The sequence below is a fragment of the Orbicella franksi genome, chromosome 13, assembly GCF_964199315.1.
Source record: "Orbicella franksi chromosome 13, jaOrbFran1.1, whole genome shotgun sequence".
Lineage (NCBI taxonomy): Eukaryota > Metazoa > Cnidaria > Anthozoa > Scleractinia > Merulinidae > Orbicella > Orbicella franksi.
The window spans coordinates 22192163-22199413 of NC_138157.1; positions in this window are offsets into that span (position 1 = coordinate 22192163).

A 7251-nucleotide genomic window follows, 5' to 3' on the forward strand; every position below is an offset into this window, starting at 1 on the left:
AATCCTCATGCGTATGAAAAAGGTCGTAATCGATTTTGGCCAATTTTTATGGTATATGTAGTATAGCGTTTAAATACAAGCTCGTAGCTTTTTTAACCTGAAAAACAGCCACAGACATTAATTTGCAATAACTTAAATAGAAGTCCGTATGTCAATCTGAGTCGAATCTTATTCGAAGTCTACAAAACAAGCGTAGATTTTTTTCGTTGTGGTGATGTACGCATTTATCTACTAGGGTTCGCATTATAAAATAACTAAGCTACTAAATGCGCGTTCATTGGTCGATAGGTGTGTTTAGATGAAGTTATGTAAACACGGTTGTGTACGTTTTCAATTTGCGGGTATTTTGGAGAAATATTTTATAAAAGCAATGGAAGACTTTTTGTGTGTTTACATATCCTCATCTTAACACTCAGGGAGATGGGAGAATTCTCGAAAGTTCTGCAAACAATCAACTGTGTCTCGGGGTTTTTTTCTTCCAACCCATCTCGTGTTTATAGTTTAATATATATACGCGGGCATCATTTCTTGAAGATTAGCTTTCATCATTTCATTAACGATGGCTCTGTTATTTTGCAATCTTTTACCGGCCACAACTATTCTCGGTAATTAAAAGTCAGGCTAGAGAGTAAAACTGCTTTTTATGATGCTCGAGAAGTTTTAGATCATTCATTATTGACTGCTGAGTATGATTTAAAGGACTATTGAAGTGAACGAAAGTATTTTAGCCAGTTTTATTATATGGCTGTGTCTCACAAGGACTGGGAACTACCGAATTCACGAATTTGATTGGCTGAAATCGATATTGACCGCGGTCTAGATTTTCCCATCTAGACCGTCATCTAGACCGGTTTCATTTTGCGTTGAAAAAGTAGCAAACTAAAATACAAAAATGTTCACCATATTCTTTTATTTTCTTCTCAATCAGTTATGGAAGTGCCAAAAAGCCTGATGACAAAAAAAAAAGTAAAGAGGACGAGCAAATTTCGGCAGGTTTAAGTTAAGCTCATCGCCGTTCGCAAGCAAAATGTCAGCAAACCAGTGTCATTAAACGAATTAAAGTTTTCTTCTTTGCCCTATAATAAACATCTGATCTTATTAACCGAGCTAAGTCGGTCTGTATGGGAGAATCTTGACCTCGGTCGTGTGTACAGACCTCCCTGCGTTCGGTCTGTACTTACGACCTCGGTCAAGATTCTCCCATACAGACCTCCAGCTCGGTTAATAAGAGCTAAATATTAATGTCTTCTCCATCTTTTCGCGTGTCATGCATTGATGTTAAGATGGCTCCATAGGGTAATCATTAATTTATGGGGTGCCGTTTGTAAATTTATTATTTAGACCGAATTTATGCCATTTTTCCCTTATTTATAAATAATTGGAAATTCCAGAAAATTTGTTTATAAATAAGACACTAGAACTTGTCCGTTGATTTGTAAATAATTATTTTAGGTACGTCCTGATTTATAAATAATCTTTTACCATAGAGTTATTATATATAAATAATAAACTAAACAACTTCAATTATTTATAAATCAGGTCATCTCTAAAATAGTTATTTACATATCATAAAGTTTGTAAATCCCCTTATTTATAAATAAATTATTTCGCCGGGAGTCTAAACTCATTATTTAGGAATAATGAATTTCACCTTGCCGAGTGTAAATTTATTATTTACAAATAATGCACTTTGCGGAGTGTGTAATTTAATTATTTCGAAATAATGAATTTCACCTTGCCGAGTGTAACTTTATTATTTAGAAATAAGTAACTTAACCGAGTGAGTAAAGTCATTATTTAGAAATAATGAAGTTTCGTCTCGCCGAGTGTAAATTTATTATTTAGAAATAATGAACTTAACTGAGAGTGTAAATTCATTATTTAGAAATAATGAAGTTTCGTTTCGCCGAGTATGAATAGCTGACCCAGCGTCTCTTGCCCGATTGATTTCTTGCGTTATAAGTGAGACAGTTAATGCTGCCGTTGCTCAGTTAGGTATCTAGCCTGAAATTCAGCAGTGGCGGATCTAGTGGAGGGGCTCGCCCCCTCCCCCCCTTATTTTGAGTAAAATATAATCGTAGAAGGAAGAAAAGCCAACAGGGCAAGCAAAAACACCGCCCCCGCCCCCCTCCTCTCCTCTCCCGCTTAACTCAAGGTCTGATCCGCCACTGTTCAGTCCTTTCAAATTGCGTTTAAGCGAGAATCACGCCTCAAATATCTATTATGTGGTTCTTATTCACTCCACAATTCGGCAGCTCACACAATAACAGGAACAACGACAACGACAACAACTACTCTTAGTATGTATTCATTAATATCAATGATATCGTTTTAGTATATCTGTAGTCTCAGTAATTCCCATTGTTCGACAATTATCAAGTACCAGCACTAGCACTGAACTCCCCTACATAGATGATAAATGCACTTATTTGCAGTAACTGTCAATGTGTTTACGTAGTGTAACGCAATCCTAATCCAGTTTGTATCCAACCTCGTTCCCAGTCTCTCCCTGCGTGGGAAGATGAGAGACCCTGAGAAAGAAGAATACAAAAGCAAAAACCGACACAACGTAAAATGATTTTTTGAAGGTGTACTATATTTCGGCTGGCCAAACCAGCCTTCTTCAGGTACAATGGAAGATTTTACATTGGTGCGTGTTTTTATGTAGCCGATATTTACGTAATACCGGAAATACGCAAAAGTAATAGATAGTGTAAATTGAAGATAAGCAAACGGTAAAATAAAATAATATGATAAAAGAACATAATAAAAGAAAACAAATGGAAACAATTAATATGTTTCTTCGCGGATGCTCAGACCATCAGGATCAATTGTTCTGCCTTTTTTAATTAAAAAAGCTTCCCTGGCCTTACGGATAGAGTCTCGGTTAGAAACGATTTTTTCGATGGGGATTAATTGCATGTCGTTAGCAGTGTAGTTAGGAGAGGACAGGAAATGTTCGGCGGCTGTAGTAGGTTTAGATTTGTTGTTAGGGTTATCTATGGTACGGCGGTGTTCATTAAATGGGTCTTTTAATCGTCGTTTCGTCTCTCCTATGTATTGTAAATTACAGCGGTTACATTGAATCATGTAGATGAGGTTTTTAGTGTCACAGGTCAGGTTGGATTTTATGGCGCGCGTTTCCCCGGTAGAAAAGAAGGTATATGTAGTAAGTCCGTGAGAAATGTAGGGACAAGTAGCACAGTTTTTGCCACAATGGAAAGAACCAGAAGGTAGTTGGGGATTAGAAGAATTAGAAGAGAGTTTAGCTGTAACTAGTAAGTCACGAAGGTTAGGGGAGCGTCTGAAGGCTACAACAGGCAAATGCTGAAAAACGTTTTTGCAGCGGTTAGAAGAGAGCAACAAATTGTAATGTTTTTTAATGATGTTAGAGATGTGAGGGAGTGATGGATTGAAGGTAGTTATAAATGGTATACGTTTAGGTTTGTTGACGTCTTTGGTTTTTAACGAGAGTCTGCGGGGGATGTCGGCGGCTTGTCGTATTTGTTTGGTGACGAAATTACGGTTGTAATCTCGTTTAAGGAGGTAAGTGGTAAGTTGAGCCGCGCGAGTATTAAACGTGGCATCGGTAGAACAGATACGTCATAAGCGGAGTGCTAGACTGAAAGGAATGGCTTTTTTAGTATGTAAGGGATGACAAGATGAATAGAGTAGATGTTGGTGTTTGTCTCGGCTGTAGGTTTGGTGTAGAGGTCAGTAGATATACTACCGTCGTTAGTCAAAGAGACACTAACGTGAAGAAAAGGTACGTTAGTAGAAGAGTGTGAACTGGTGAATTTAATGGTGGAGTGAATGTTGTTAAGATAATCGATGAAAATTTTTAGGTTGCCTGGACCTTCGGTCCAGATCATAAAAATATCATCGATGTATCGTAGCCAAGTGTGGGGTTGAAATGGGGCATTTTGCAAAGCGTTGGCTTCGAAATAACCTAGAAAAAGGTTAGCATAAGAGGAGGCCATTTTAGTACCCATGGCGGTGCCATGGATTTGAAGATAGTGGTTAGAAAGAGGTTGGTTTGTATCGAGAACTTTTGGGACGGATTTGTTCGCCGATTTACCCCCCTTTCCCCCCCCCCCCCCTTCCCCCGACAACAGGGGCAAATTAAATCATGAGCGCATATTGGCCTTGTAGATTCGAAGTGTGTATGATTTCTGCAAAGCTGCATGTATTTTGACTCGCTACCCTTCGATGATATTTAACTAAAGCCTGCGTCAACGGCAAATAGCTATGAGTTGTGGTAAGAAAACAAATCTTCCGTGTACCTCGGAAAATGGCCATGATGACCGTCAGATCTATGGTCAGAAAATAAATTTCCCGATTTGTAGCTCAGCAAATTCGTTGTTGCCACAATTGATTATCAGAAAACAAACTTTCCGTGGTGTGTAGCTCTCCAAAAGGCTGTGTTTTGTGGATGTGATCAGAATGGTTAATTCACCATTTCATTTGTGAAACTGAACAAGGGTTTTTACTGAACAAGATGTAAATTCGAGCAATGTAAACAAAAACAAACGCAAATTTTAAAAACATTTGGCGACGCGCTGTCTTGCAGGGTCGCTGGTCAAAACTTTATTTTCTCAAGGAATATTTGTTACACGTGTTGGCGATCTGAAATTGAATTCTGAGTGTCGCCAACAGTTCAAGTACCTTTTCTGGAAAATACATTGTCAAGTTTATACTTGATTAATTAAAAAACACTTTTACGCAGGCTTCAACTTCAGGGTAACCCGAAAACATTGACCCCCGGTCCGCGGACGCCCTCTACGGACCGGGTCCACGTACTACCTATGGACCGGTGCACGGACTAGCCTTACGGACCCCCTCTACGGACCAACCCCCAAAATGGAATAAAAATAATAAATAAAAATTTCAGTTTCGGGTTGTCTAATAGATTACTCGTGTCGGCGAAATTTCGAACGTTACATTGTGCAAATCTAACAACATTGGGTTCAGGCTCAGTCGCAATTTATATCATTACACTTTGCCATTTCCTTTGCTGTAGCCATACAGAAAATGAAAGATCGGAAAGCCTTCAGAAAGCCTCCGGGAAGCCTCTGAGAAACCTCGAAATTTGTGCTCTTTCCCCTCTGCCTTTTATTCCAGCCCATTTTCTCGTGGGCTTGCGAACTCGTTCCCTGCTTCACAATTTGCTCAGCGGAAGTACAGATACAAACAAGCTTAAACGACCTAAAAACACATCTTCCACAGCCAGATTGAGCCGCGAATGAAAAGTAAGAACTTTCCTTCTTTTTGTCATCGGCATCTCCTTACGCTGAAAACAGCTTTCAGGCCTTTTTTTTGGGGGGGGGGGGGGGGTGTTAAAACCCAAGTCCATTTGCACAGTATAACACCCGAAATTTTCCCGACACGAGTAATCTATCAGGCAACTCAAAAGTGAAATCTCAATTTATTATTTTTACACTATATTGGGGTGGTCCGTAGAGGGGGTCCGTAGGGGTAGTCCATGGACCGGTCCGTAGGGTAGTCCACGGACCCGGTTCGTAGTGGCGGTACGCGGACCGGGGGTCAGTGTTTTCGGGTTGCCCTCAGCTTCATTATCTTCAACTTCGCTATCTGTCATTCGATCAAACTTAGTTTTCTATCGAGTGATTGGTCACTGAGGTTCCTGCAAGGGTTCTGAATTCGCGGTAACTTCAAACTTAAAGTGCATCAGTCTGTGAAAACGCCGTGTAGTTGCATTCTCCTAGTGATAGGCTCCTGTTTATTTTAATTTCTTTGGACTTTCATTCCAGTCTCTTTAGACGATGGAGTAACTCATTCATAGCCTGTCCACAGACCCTCTATTTTGTCTTGAGTACGTCAACGCGTCGAAATCGTTTTCGCGCGCGCTCTTGCTGATGCAATTCAGCCCGTGCACAAGGATTGCAAAAAACGAACATGCCGTCAATACAGCGATCATTTTATTTACTCAACACCCGCACTATCTGCGTTATTTTTCTCTATAATTGAACCCAGTGTATTGATGGCTTTAGTCTTTTATTACAAAGATATGTTAGAAAAGGTAACGATGCAAAGAACCCAGCAATTCTCAGCTTTTTCTTTGTTACTGGAAGGACCCAGTTAAATGTAGCGCATGCGTTGTAAGTTAAAAAATTGCGATTGAATGAAAATTGCACTCTCGGAAATACGCCTATTACTCGAAAACCACTAATTAGAATTTCGCGAAATTTGGCACGAAAATACTTAAGGAAATAAGTAACTGGAGCATTGAAAATAATTGAACTTTAACAAAGGAAATTCTAGATATTCCAGTGAACCTTCCACAAGGGATAATGAATGAGTTGCCAGTAATCGGATACCCGTGTTTGCGCAAAGAACTCTGGAATCGTCAGGGGGCAAACATTGCAAGTCGCTAGAAGGAAATGTATGGCGAAAAGTTGTTTCGACGCCCAAAAACATGGTTTTGGGGAGAGATAAACGCTCTTTCGCCGTCGTTTTTATGACAAATGGATTTTGGCAATGTTGATACATGGAAAATGTAAGTTTTTGTTTGAATAACCGTGAAATAAGTAATTAAATGTACCGATAAACTCCCTTTTGCTTGCGTGAGGTTTATTGTGAAATACATCGAAGAGAATATTGAAAATTTCAATACACGCCTGATCTCGAGAGGCTACCCGGAGCAAATGGTAGAAAAGACCTTCCGAGAAGTTAAATATAAAGACAGAAAAGAAGCTCTAACTGAACAGAAATCGAAAATTGCAGAAGGAACTACTACCCTTTGTGTCGGGCAATTTCACTCAACCATCAATACCAAACTTTCAAAAGCATAATCACGCACAAATGGCACTTTTAAATACAAATACTCAGAGATATATTCAAGGAGCCACCCTTGATCTATTATAGAAAAGGAAAATCACTGAAATACGTGCTTGTAAAAGCAAAACAAAGGCTTTGAGCAACACAGTTGCCACACAGCATGAGTCGCGCGGACTCATTTGTCATTAAATCAACCCCAGACAGTACAATGATCGCCATCGGGCTTATTTCCAGTACTATTTGTATGACTGAACTTTCAAATAAGCCAAAAGTAGCCCGCACACAACTTAAAAGGCTTTACTGGGTTATTTCCTCTCGATTTATACCTAATTAATTTTGTAATATTTCAGACCACAACGCGATGTAAATTTCACAATAAACCTCACGTAAGGAACGAAGTTTATCGGTAGATTTTGTCACATATTTCACGGTTATTCAAACAAAAGCTTACAA